Here is a 13,029-nt window from a genome sequence, read left to right on the forward strand (position 1 = left end):
TAACAAGGGGCTAGTAAGTATCATGGGTATATAGAGGAAATAACAGTTAATATGCATTTGGAGTTAGAAAAGATTGCAAAGCTGATTGCAGCAGCTGGCCCTGATGAATGAAAGGATTTCAGTAAGTGCTTTATTTAGTGTTGCAATAGAAAAAGAAAAAATACAGTATTAATAAAAGATTTGCTTTATTGTTACGATTCCATCTTGGGTCTGATATGAAAAAGTTATTGAAAGAACATGTTGCAATTTTGCCTAAATTTGTTTCCCAGGAGTAGCATGAATATACACATAACTTCTTCATGGCCTCTCTTTGTCCAAGGTTTTGGTTTTCTAGTCTTACTCATAAGGCCTTAGAATGGACTTGACCGTCCCTTGCAGTAGTTGGGGGTAGTGAGCAATCTGAATGGCAAATTTCTACAATAGATTACATCTCCAGACAATTCATTCATGAGACAAGGAGAATGCATTTCCGATGTAGCAGGCATACTGAGTGAGACAGTGTTTTTCTACAAAGCACTGACATTTTGTACTGACTCTGACCATGTGAGAGACAGAGCAAAGAGTACACAAGCTGAGTGCATTTTGTTTCAGAACCCAATCATTCTCTTCTGATCTCTTATCTTACATTTTGTCCTCTTCAAAAATGCCTCCCAAACTTCTTCCCCATCGTTCCTACAGGTAGAGCTTGCCAAGGCTATGAGATTACTACGTCTCTGAGGATGATTTATTTTATTTTGACATGACCTTCCTCATCGTCATTAAATTAATAGAAAGAGTGGGAACCATAAAACTGTGGAAATCAGGAGCAGTGTTTTACAGTCTCCTCTTGGTCAATATCTTTAGCCTACTTAGCTGGGTTTCAGATATAACCTTTATTTCAGAGGCCACAACTAGGTATATGTAATTATTCCCTTTGCTTCTTATTTCTTTCTACCAACCCTACTACATAAAAGCAAGTTGTTTCTCTTATCTTGGTAAGCAGAACAACTTAATACTTTCCAAACACTTATATTTGCATGATTATTACAGTCATTTTATAAGTCCATTTACTGAACACAATAGTAATTTATATACCATGTGTGTACTTATACATGTCTCTGGATATTACTAGTTTTGGCATTCATATACAGTCATTCTCCAACTTTATGTTATGAAATCCTACAGAAGTCTTTGAAACTTTGTGTGGTAGGAATATTCAGAGCAAAACTATTCTAGAAATAGCTCCTAATATTATGCCGCTGCTTTGCCAACCTCATATATATGAGATGAGAGTGATATAACCTTTACTCTGGATCAGATATGTAATTACTGTGTTTAAGTACAACCACACACAAAAAAGAACAAGCGTCTGGGTGCAGAAAGAGTTTTCTAACACAAATGGCAAAGGGTGAATCAGGCTACTTAAATAAGATACAAATAGAAAGACAAATTAATTGCATTTTAAATATTGTAATAATATGTACAATTTCCAATTTACTTCAATAGTCCTTAAAATTTACTTTTGTTATTTGAGAAAGATTTCACTGTATGGACATAAGTACAGCAAATCATTAAAAGTCAGATAGTCACTATGCCTTCAAATAGATAAATTAACTGAGCCAAATATTATATAACACAGTTCTCATCAGCAGCCCGCCTTATATACCTATCTAATGTTTGGCTGCAAAATTTGAACTTTGTAATTGAGTGTATGTGTGTGTTAAATGTGTATGTGTGTGTTAAATATTCCGCTTGACTAATATGAATGGGTATATTCATAAATTGTACTGCTATGAAAAACACTAGTAAAATACAAATTGGTTTTTATAAACCATGTTCTACACACATTTTGCATACTGGAAGCAGATTTATATGCAATATTTAGCTATGTGTAGTAAGATTTGGAAATGTTTTAACTGTACATATTTCAAAATGTTTAAATATTTACAAAATGATTGACACATATTAACTATTTTTATGTTATTAGCTAAAATTAAATGCTCCAGAGAAATAGAGACTTTCTCTAGTGTTACTCAGATTAGTCACTTTACTTAATGGAGCTATCTATGGTTTTAATTAAGTCTCTTAAGATTAGTGAATAAGTTGATGCTTTTGAAATAAAGATACAATATGCACATTTATCTTTACTCACACTTGAGTCTTTTAAATTTAATGTGTTATATTTCATTTTATGATTCTACAATTCTTTTTTATCTGCAAAATGCTTTGACATACCAGGTTCTGGTAAAATAAAATGTTTATAATATCCAATATCTGACAAGCCTGTTGGATATAATTAAAATGAATATTTGTATAACACTGTATTTGTGAAGTACAAAAGTACTTCAAAATTTTTCACAGTACAAGTACTAGGATGTATACTGCTTGGTCAATTTCATATTCTTACAATTTAGAGAGAAATATATTTGTCTGTAATATCATCTCTTTCCCTATAAATAAAACCAATTATATAAATATGTGTTAAAATCTATAACAAAATTTCATAGAATGTAACATGATATTATATTTTATATTATTTAATTACACAGCACATTTTGTGCCAAATTTTCTAAAATCTGTACATTATATTAACTAAACTTGGGTTTGAAAGTGATTATTTGACATAGTATATTATCACAGTTAAGATGTTCTTAAACTATCTTTATAGACCTTATCATTGCATGCAAATTTTTAGGAGATATTGATACATATTTACAAATTCATAGTTTCTCATGTTTTAAGAGATGTGGCTTTCATTTCTTTCTGATTATTCCTTCATAACTTTCTAACAACTTTTGATATCTTTCTTAGTCCAAAAGTCTATTTTTTTCCTCCATTTGATTACTATGAATAACTGACTTAGTTTGCTGTGACGACATTAATTTTTCTTTTTTTTTGGAACTTGAGTAAAGATATAAGTTTATAGCCAGATTATTACAAGTAGTTGAATGGGTTATCGCTGCTCCTTAGTACAAAGATATTGAAAACAGCATTCATACTGTAAGAATAAGTCTGAAAATTTCTCTAAATTGTTCATGAAATGAAGAAAGACATTTAACACCTTGGAAATATAATTTTCTCCTCATCTCATCTCTTTCACCACTTTTTCTTTGTAATTCTCTTGACATTTTTGTGAAAAATATTCATTGACATTAACTAAAGTTTCATTGCTATACTGATAAGCACTTATTAAACAGGTATTTTAAAGAAGTCATTCAACATGAAACACTGAGCCAGTCACTGGGAAAACACACCCCTGTTCTCAAAGCTTAGACTATAGTGGAAGACTATAAATAAACATAACATACATGCAAATTTAGAGTTCTGTATGCTGCAAAAACTGTCTCCAAAGAGGACCACCATGGATTTCTTCCTTTCCTGTATCAAAATGCTGCTTCTCACAAACAGAGGTGAACTGTGTTTGCCCTTCCTTTGAATCTAGTCTGTATTTAGTGACTTTCTCGACCAAAAGAATGTGGAAGAGTTCACATTCTGAGACTTCTGAGTCTAGGTCATGAGACAACTTCCAGCTTCTCCCTAGGTCTCTGAGAAAAGGCAGATACTAGGTAGGAAGCCCAACACAAGACAGCAACATTTTGGGTAAGCCCAAAATAGCCCCGTGGAGAGGTCTTATGAAAAGAGATAAAGCTAACCAGCATTTGGTTAGCTTCCTAGCCATCTCAGCTGACGAACCAGATATGTGAATAAAGATACCCAGCACAAGTGAGCCTTAAGATGATTCCAAGCCCAGCAACTATTGACTGAAATAGGCATAGGAAACACCAATGAAGATCATGCATCTGAGCCCTGTTTAACATACAAGGCCATGAATGATGATAATACATTTTTTGCTTTAAACAACTAAGTTTTGGGGTGTTTTATGTAAAAAATACATAAATAGAAATCATTTATTTATGTTTACATATGTATTATATATAAGATGTACATACAAAACAGATAATATACACATAAATATGTATACATCTGTATATAGAAAGTGATGAAAAACAATTAAAAAAACCTTAGTCAACTAAATATATATGAAGAAATGGGATTGGACTTAACGGCGAAAAATTAGAGAGAAAGGGCTGTTAAGAGAAGTCTCTCTCTGAGAACATATGAATACTTCAAACTAGGATGCGACAGGTAATTGTGGCAGAATGTACTAGCTGATAATCAAGCTCACTTCCTCCTCTTCAAGTTCTTCTTGACCTTTTTTGAAGTTTATACAGGATACTGGATTTTAGCAAATAAAATGAAAGGGGAATTGTGTGCATAAACTCCAAAGCTGTACCTCTATTTCCATACCTTTTTTTCCTACCTTCCTTCCCTTCTTTCATTCCCTCCTTCCTCATTTCCTTTATTTATTCCTTCTTTATCTTATTCCTTCTTTTTAGCCTTTATTCCCTCTTTGTGAGACAGCTATGCACTTTGAAAAACTCTGTTGTGCTTTATTACGTATTCCCCTGAGTTTCTAGTCTAAACTCCTTCCTATGGAATAAAATATTTGAAAACGTCTCTTTCTTAAATCTGCAATCTTATTTTTTTCATTCTTCTTTGCCATTTCTGTCTTTCATCACCACAGGAATACAAGAAAATATTGTAATGACTCAAGCTTCTCTCATGCTATCCTTGCTGCCTCTCTACTCACTGTTAGCTTGGTTTCCTTCTCTTCTTCTTTCAAACCTTATTTCAATGCCACTCCTCAGGGATCCTCTCCTAACTTCCATATTCAGCAATTCATTATATTTTCTCAAAGCACACTGCTCTGCTCTTTACCAAATGGACACAATTTTATCTACATATTTATTTGTTTACTATCCATATCCTCTATTAAAATGTATATTCTGTGAGGCCAGGGACAGAAATGTTTTTTCACGGCTATGTACCGAATGGCTAGCATAGTGCTAAGAACATGGTAGACAACATATTTATTCTGATAAATGAAACAGAGTGTTTTATAGTTATCCAATGAAATTCAATTTAATTTCATTTTCAATGTTATTTACTATTAGTTAACCATATTTCATCCAACTGAATATGATTACATTTCATGTTTGTGTAGATATGATATCAAAATATTCTTTACCTTCATTTCACAATTATACTTATTGCATTCACTAACAGATGAAAAAGATTAAGTTGAATTTTTAGCATACTTTACAAAATTAGTGATCAGTGGTAGGTTAAAAAATACATGTTGTGAATTTCTTAACCTTTGGGTACCTCTGAAGAAATCTTAGTAATAATTATTTTCACTCCTTTCAACACAGCCCAGCACAACACATGAACCAGGAATAGCTGAGGAAAATAATAAGAAATAGTATTAAGATGGATTGAAACCTGATATTTACATTTTTATCCTGAATATGTGGTCCTAAATGCATGAGGATAAAGTATCAAAGTATTCCTTTTCAACTTTCTCATGAACCTGATATGATGAGAAACAAAAAGCCAGTTTACTTGACTAATTTCCAGCTGGCAATTCTATGATCTTTTCATCTAGCGAAAAAGAGAAATTATAAATCTATATTAAACTTGTTATCTTAGAAAGGATATCAACAGGTTATTTTTCATTGACTTTGAAGATATACTTTTTCCTATTAACTTTAAAATTGGGCTTGGAGTTTTAAAATGTTAACCCTTTATCTATTGTGTGAGGGGAGAGTAGGAAGTAGATTGTGCATTTGATCATTTAGGGACTACATAAAAGATACGTTATGCTTTTATTTGAATGTAGAAATAAATATATACATACGTATTGTATATTGTGTACATATATACACATAAGTACAAATATGTGTGTATTAAGTTTTGCTATTAGCAAAGATATAACAGATTAAGGGAAGAGAAAGGGAGATGTGCTACTTTTTTCATTTTAGAAACGTATTTATTTTTCTTACTTTCTATTTTAAAACTTTTCCGGATTTATTTAGATATAATTGATATATAACATAGTGTAAGTTTAATGTATACAAAGTGTAGATTTGGAACACATATACTGCAAAATGATTACCACCAGAGCATTAGCTAACACCTCCTTCACATCACATAATTACCATTTCTTTTTTATGGTGGGAACATTGAAGATCTACTCTCTTAGCAAGTTCCAGTATATAACACTATATTATTAACTATGATCACCATGTTGTACTTAGATCCTCAGAACTCATTTGTCTTATAACTGGAAGTTTGTACCCTTTGATCAACATCTACAGATTTTATCCACACACCAGCCCTTAGCACCCACCATTCTACTCTGTCTCTACAAGTTCGATTTTTTTAGATTCCACATCTGAATGAGACTATACAGTAATTGTCTTTCTCCGTCTGACTTATTTCATTTATAATAATGTCCTCAAGGTCCAACCACGTTGCTGCAAATGGCAGGAATCCCTTCTTAGAGATGAATAACATTCCCTTACACACACGCACGCACACGCACACACGACGGATACTATGTTCTTTCCCTTGCTTGGCTATTGTAAAGAATGCGGCAATAGACATGGGAGGGAAGCTGTTACTTCAGGGTCCTATGGAACTGGAATTGCTGGATCATATGGTAGTTCCAGTTTTAATTTTTTGAGGAACCTTTATATTTCAGTCAGGTCAGTGTTAATGTCTCTTTTTTCATTTGTGATTTTATTTATTTGAATCCTCTCTTTTTGCCTTGGGTAGTCTATCTAAAGGTTTGTATATTGTGTTTATCTTTAAAGAAAAAAACCCACAACTCTTAGTTTCATTGATTTTTTTAATCGTTTTTTTTCAAACGTCTATTTCATTTATCTCTGTTCTTTGTTATTTCCTTCCTTCTGCTAATTTTGGGCTTAGTTTGTTCTTTTTTTCTAGTTCTTTGCAGTATAAAATTAATTTTTTTTTTGGAGATCTTCTTTCTTGTTAATGCAGGCATTTATCCCTATAAACTTCCCACTTAGACTGACTTTGTTTTGGTATGTTGTGTTTTCATTTTCATTTGTTTTAAGACTTTTTAAAATTTCTCTTTTGATTTCTTCTTTAACCCATTGCTTGTTCAGGAGTATATTGTTTAATTTCCACATATTTGTGAATTTTCCCGATTTCCACGTTATTGATTTCTATTTTCATACCATTGTAATTGGAAAAGATACTTGATATAATCTCAGTCTTCTTACGTTGACTAAGACTTGTTTTATGGCTCAACCTATGATCTTTTCTGTAGAATGCTCCATGTGCCCTTGAGAAGAATGTGTATCCTGCTGCTGTTGAATAGAATGTTCTATGGATGTCTATTAGATCCATTTGGTCTAAAGTATGGTTCAAGTCCAAATTTTTAGTTTTGATTTTCTGTCTAAATGATCTATCCATTGTTGAAACTGGGGTAATGAAGTCCCCTACTATTTTGTATTATTGTCAATTTCTCCCTTCAGATCTGTTAGCATTTGATTAATATCTTTATGTGCTCTGAATTGCAAGCAATATCAGATAATTATATCTTGATGAATTTATCATTATATAAAAACCTTCTTTGTATCTTGTTATTGTGTTTGGCTTAAAGTCTGTTTTACCTAAATATAGCTATCCTTGTTCTCTTTTGGTTTCCAATCACATAGGATATCTTTCTCCATCCCTTCACTTTCAGCTTATGTATGTCCTTAAAGCTGGAATGAGTGTCTTGTAGGTGGCACATAGTTGGATCTCATTTTTTTTATTCAACTATTGACTCTATGTTTTTTGATTGGAGAATAAAAGCAATTACATTTAAAGTAATTATTCATAAGTAAGGATTAAATAATACCATATTATTATCTGTTTTCTGGCTTTTTTATGCTTTCCTTGTTCATATTTTCCTCTCTTACTGCCTTTCTGTGTGAATTTATGATTTTCTCTAAGAATGTGCTTTGATCCCCTTTTCTTTATCTTTTATAAATCTATTATAGGTTTTTAACTTTGTGGTTACCAAGAGGATTACATAAAATAACTTACACATATAGAAGTCTATCTTAGGCTGATAACTTAACTTGCAGTTGCATACAAAAACTTTACCCTTTCATTCCCGTTTTATATTTTTCATGTCAAAATTTACCTCTTTTTATATTGTATGTTCATTAACAAATTATTGTAGCTATAGTCATTTTTAATACTATTGTCCTTTAACCTTTATACTAGGGTTAATTGATTAGTGATCAAAATATTACAGCATTAGAATACTCTGAATTTGAGTATATACTTATCATTATCAGTGTGTAGTATATTTTCATATGTTTCATGTTACTAATAAGCATTCTTTCATTTCAGCTTGAAGAACCCCTTTCAGCATGTCTTATAAGGTAAGTCTAGTGGTGACGAGTTCCCTCAAGTTTTGTTTGTCTGGGAAAATCTTTATCTCCCCTTCATTTTTGAAGGATAACTTTTCTTAATATAATATTCTTGGTTGGCAGGTTTTTTTTTCCTTTCAACACTTTGAATATATCATCCAACTCTCTCTTGACTTGTAACATTTCTGCTAAAAAATCTACTGATAGCCTCATGAGGGTTCCCTGTAAGTTATAAGGTTTTATTCTCTTGCTACATTTAAGAGTCTTTCTCTTTGACTTTTGACAGTTTTATTATAATGTGCCTTTAAAAGTAGCTCTTTAATTTGATTTTGTTTGGTAACCTGTGAACTTCATGAACTTGGATACCCAAATCTTTCCCCAGAATTTGGAAATTCTTAGCCATTATTTCTTTCAATAAGCTTTCTGCCCCCCCACCCCCTTCTTATCCTTGTGGCTCTCCAATGATTCATAAATTGGTCCTTTTGATGATATCCCATAGCTCGTGTAGGTTTTCTTTACTTTTTTTCACCCTTTCCTTTTTTCTCTTTTGACTGGGTAATTTTAAAGTTCCTGTCTTCAATCTCACTGATTCTTTTTTCTGCTTGATCAAGTCTGTTGTTGATGCCTCTATTCTATTTTTTCATTTCATTCATTATATTCTTCCACTTTAGAAGTTGTTTCGTTCTTCTGTATGATTTCTATCTCTCTGTTAAACTTATCATTTTGGGTTTCTTTTTCCTGATTTCACTGAATTGTCTTTCTGTGGGTTTTTCTGTAGCTCATGGAGTTTATTTAAAATAGATATTTTGAACTTTTTATCTAAAAAGGTAAATTGGAGATATCCATGTCTTTGAGATCAGTTACTGGAAGATTATTGTGATACTTGGTGAAATCATGTTTCCTTCATTTTTCATGTTTCTTGTAGTTTTGTGTTGCTGTCTTCATGTCTGAAGTAGCAGTCACCTCCTCTAGGCTTTACTGCTTTGGGGAGAGAAATACCTCTGTCTGCCTTGCTAGAAATTCTGCAACTTTCTCAGACCATCTACAGATGCATCTGTTCCACACTTCTTGCTTATTCTTGTGGCAGAATCTTTAAGATTCTAAGCCTCCTCTGGATCCTGAAACACAACAGATTCTTCCAACTTTCTGCCCAGGCTCACCAGCCATCTGCCAAAGCCTGCTTGTGCCACCATTGAGAGTGTGCACCTGGATCTGGCCAGAGAGGAATGAGAGGTGCGGTGTATGGTGAGGCATATGGATCATTGAGGGTGTCTGTGGGACATTTGAGGGAATCCATTGGTGAGACATTCCCAGGAGCTCATGGGCGAGCTTCTTAATGAAATCTGCCATGCAGTTAGGATCCATGTCCCTTTAATATCCTTCAAGATCCCTATCTGCCACTCTCCCAGACTCTTACTACCCCCTTCCCTGTAACAAAACTTCTGATCTAGTACTCTGGATGGGGTGAGAGCAAAATGAACACCTTTAGCAGTGTCCCACACAATTGGTGAAACCAGGTGTTCACTCACACACTCTCCCTTTTTCCTTGTGGGATAAATTACAGGCAAGTGAAGTTCTTTCTTGGCTCTACGCTGTGCTCCCTTGGGGGATGGGTGACATGCAAAAAGTCAAACTGTTCCTCCTACCCACTCTGATGTGTCCAAAGTCATATTTTTTGGTCTCACAGAATGCTGTAACTTCTTTGGAAACCTGATACTTCCACAAAAGCTCTCTCATCTTTGAGTGACTGTCTAAGTCAGTGTCCTCCAGGGCCTCCTATATCATGACAAGGAGGCTAGAGTGGTTCATGGGCCACTGAAGCATTCACAGCCCAGACCAAGATTTGTCTGTCTGTTATCTGACGAGTGGGTGGGTGAGACTCCTGTGGCTCCTTTGGTATATGGTGCTGGATCCCACAGATCCCTCAAAAGCACTTTGGCCTGTGAATTGATGCTGAAATTTTGTTGTTGGTAGTGGGGCAAAAATAAGGGAGGTCTTGTGTTGCCATGATGCTGATGTCACTCCTCTTACTTTCTCTTTGATTAAACATTGTTCAAAATGGATTGCCATATTCCTATCAAAAGGATAATATATGCATGCATTTCATCATTTTCTCCATTGCATTGACATTTGAAACATCTTCAATTTATTCCATCTTTAGAAAAACTGGATTTAGCATATTTTATTGCACTTAACTTACAAACCAGTATTTGTGAAGTGAATTTATTTTTCAGACATCTCAAGAAATTTTTGATTGCTTATGTGTGCTATTACCTCTTTCTCGTTCTCTTAGTGTATAGGGGTTTGATAACACTATTGCCAAAAAGAAAAGAGAGCCACTATTTCTGAATATCATTTCAATGGGATGCAGACACAGACTGTTATAATTTATTCCAAAGGGAATTGTTGAGACACTATTATTCTCTACTTTAACTTCCAAGTTCATACTTCTCTTGTCAAACTCAAATAAGTAAAGTATAATGGGAGAAAAAGTTACATTCTAGAGCATACACATTCAGGGGCTCCCTCCAGCCATGACTCTGAGACTCTCTGGCAGATGTAAAGGGTTTTAGCACAATACATGATAAATCACAATTTAACACTCCACAGGTATAAGTAGCAATTTGATTCTGCTTTTGGTGGATTCTCACGTGGGAGCTTTTGGCCCCACCAAAGCTATTGATTAATGTAGGCCTTCGTGTTCAGAATGCAAGTTTCTGGAGATTTGACTCCCTTCTCTGATCCTGAGGTAGGGCAATTTCTTTTCTGAGGACTGTGGGACATTATCAGTTATTTTATCATTTAAAGATAATTTCCTCATCTTGATTTACTGAGAACACCAATTCTTTTGTCATATTTTAAGTACATCCACACCACTCAATTATTTTAGGTTTTAAGTTCTTCAGATAAGTGCATTAAGCAACCAATTTCACACCTGCAATCATTGCTTCATATTAAAAAGTATTTCACTCAAATATATATGTTGTATATATTTAACTTAAGTAATGTTTTCAAAATAATTTTTACCATAATCTGAACAATTTAAATGACCTTCAGAAAGTAAGCAACTGTAAAAATATTTCCTTCCTTTTTGGAGCAAACATACCTAAAAGGATTTTCCTGTACTACTTAGTCAATAAAGCTAAATTTCTAATAGGAAAGGTTTTATAGCCATGAGTCAGTTTTTCTTCTTCTCCTTTTTTCTTGAAAAGACTGATACATTCTGTGTATTATTTTGCATGCCTGCTAAAAAAGGCCACAATTTGTCCAAGTGGGCAGCCACAGAAATGACCATTTTTCTCTAAAACTACAGACCCAAATCTTAGTTGTCTTTCAATACTTTGTGGGCTTGATTCAGATTCTTGTTGGTTCCTGTCTGTCTCTGAACTAAGAGTAAGTTTCTTGTTTCTAATAGTACCTTAGAAGTGAGCCAAGTATGGACCATGGATCATCTTGACACGTTTCTCCTGCTTTAGAAAGTACATGACTCTGGAGAAGTCAATGAGTCAATAGGAAGAGGCACAGTGCCCTTTCCTCTCACATTGGAGCTTGTACTGGGAGCAGATATCCTGAACTAAATTTATCATTAGAAATATCTTTTTTTCTGGTAATACTGACCTGACCAAAGCGTCAAAAACTGATCTCTTGTGAGAGAGCCTGTGAGATTTTAAAGCCTGAGAATTCATTACCCCAATCACTGAAGGTCAGCACTGACTTTTTTTTCCTTTTTTTTTTTAAGAATTGAACTTTTAAAAGTTTAGAGGCTTAACTATAGCTACTGGAAATGAAGCTTAAGGCCAACGCAGAGTCAGAAATCAAAGACAAAGTGACATCATGTCACAAAATTAGGCTAAATGTATCCGTATCCAAGTTTTCTTTTTTTTTTCCCCTTTTTTCTCTTCATATCATAACATCCACATGCACACAAGCTAAGAAAGGCAACTATTTACAAGGAAAAAATGTTCACAGACCTGGAAAAGAAGGATTGGAAGTCTTGACGCAGGGCTTGTGCTGATGTATTTAAGAAAGATTTCTTAACACCTATTCAACCTTTTTTCAAGCTTATATCACTGAGGGATACTGTACTTTTATAAAGGCCCAAATCATTCTCAAAGTTGAATGGAAATTATCTCTTTAAAGTCTGCCTGTCTTGTGCACTTGTATTATGCTGGGTCTCTCCATCCCTCATCACTGAGATGACTCCTGCACCCAGAAACATCTGTCACAACACAGTCACTGTGTTATACCAGAGCTATTCATTACATGAGTTCCTGTTTGATAAAAGAAATAAACCTGCTCAAAGAAGAGATTCATTGTACACTAGAGAGATGAATTAGGGTTCTCTAAACTCTTAGGAGTGTTCTATACTTTTTGGCTACTTAGCTCATCTTTTAGAAGACAAACAAGAAATATCATAGACTAGCCTTCCCCTCAACATATTCTTCCTGATTCAGCAAAGTTTTAAGTATTAAACCACATTTTTCAAAGATCAGCAAAGATTATAAATTAAGTGTAGATATTATTTTTATTTTATGTATGAGTATAGCATAATTATACAGAGAATTTGAAGGAATAAAGATTCATTAATAGTGTAAAAAAGAAATATAATCATTTTAAAGTGGATAAGAGAAATTAAGTATCATTATGTGATAGGGAAATTTCAGATTCAGTTTAAAATAAATAGTACTATCCATTCATTTATAAACTTTTTTGCATTATAGTAATTGGGGTACATTTGTAGGACAGAGAGAAAATT

Source organism: Balaenoptera musculus, chromosome 6, assembly GCF_009873245.2.
Source record: "Balaenoptera musculus isolate JJ_BM4_2016_0621 chromosome 6, mBalMus1.pri.v3, whole genome shotgun sequence".
Taxonomy (NCBI): Eukaryota; Metazoa; Chordata; class Mammalia; order Artiodactyla; family Balaenopteridae; genus Balaenoptera; species Balaenoptera musculus.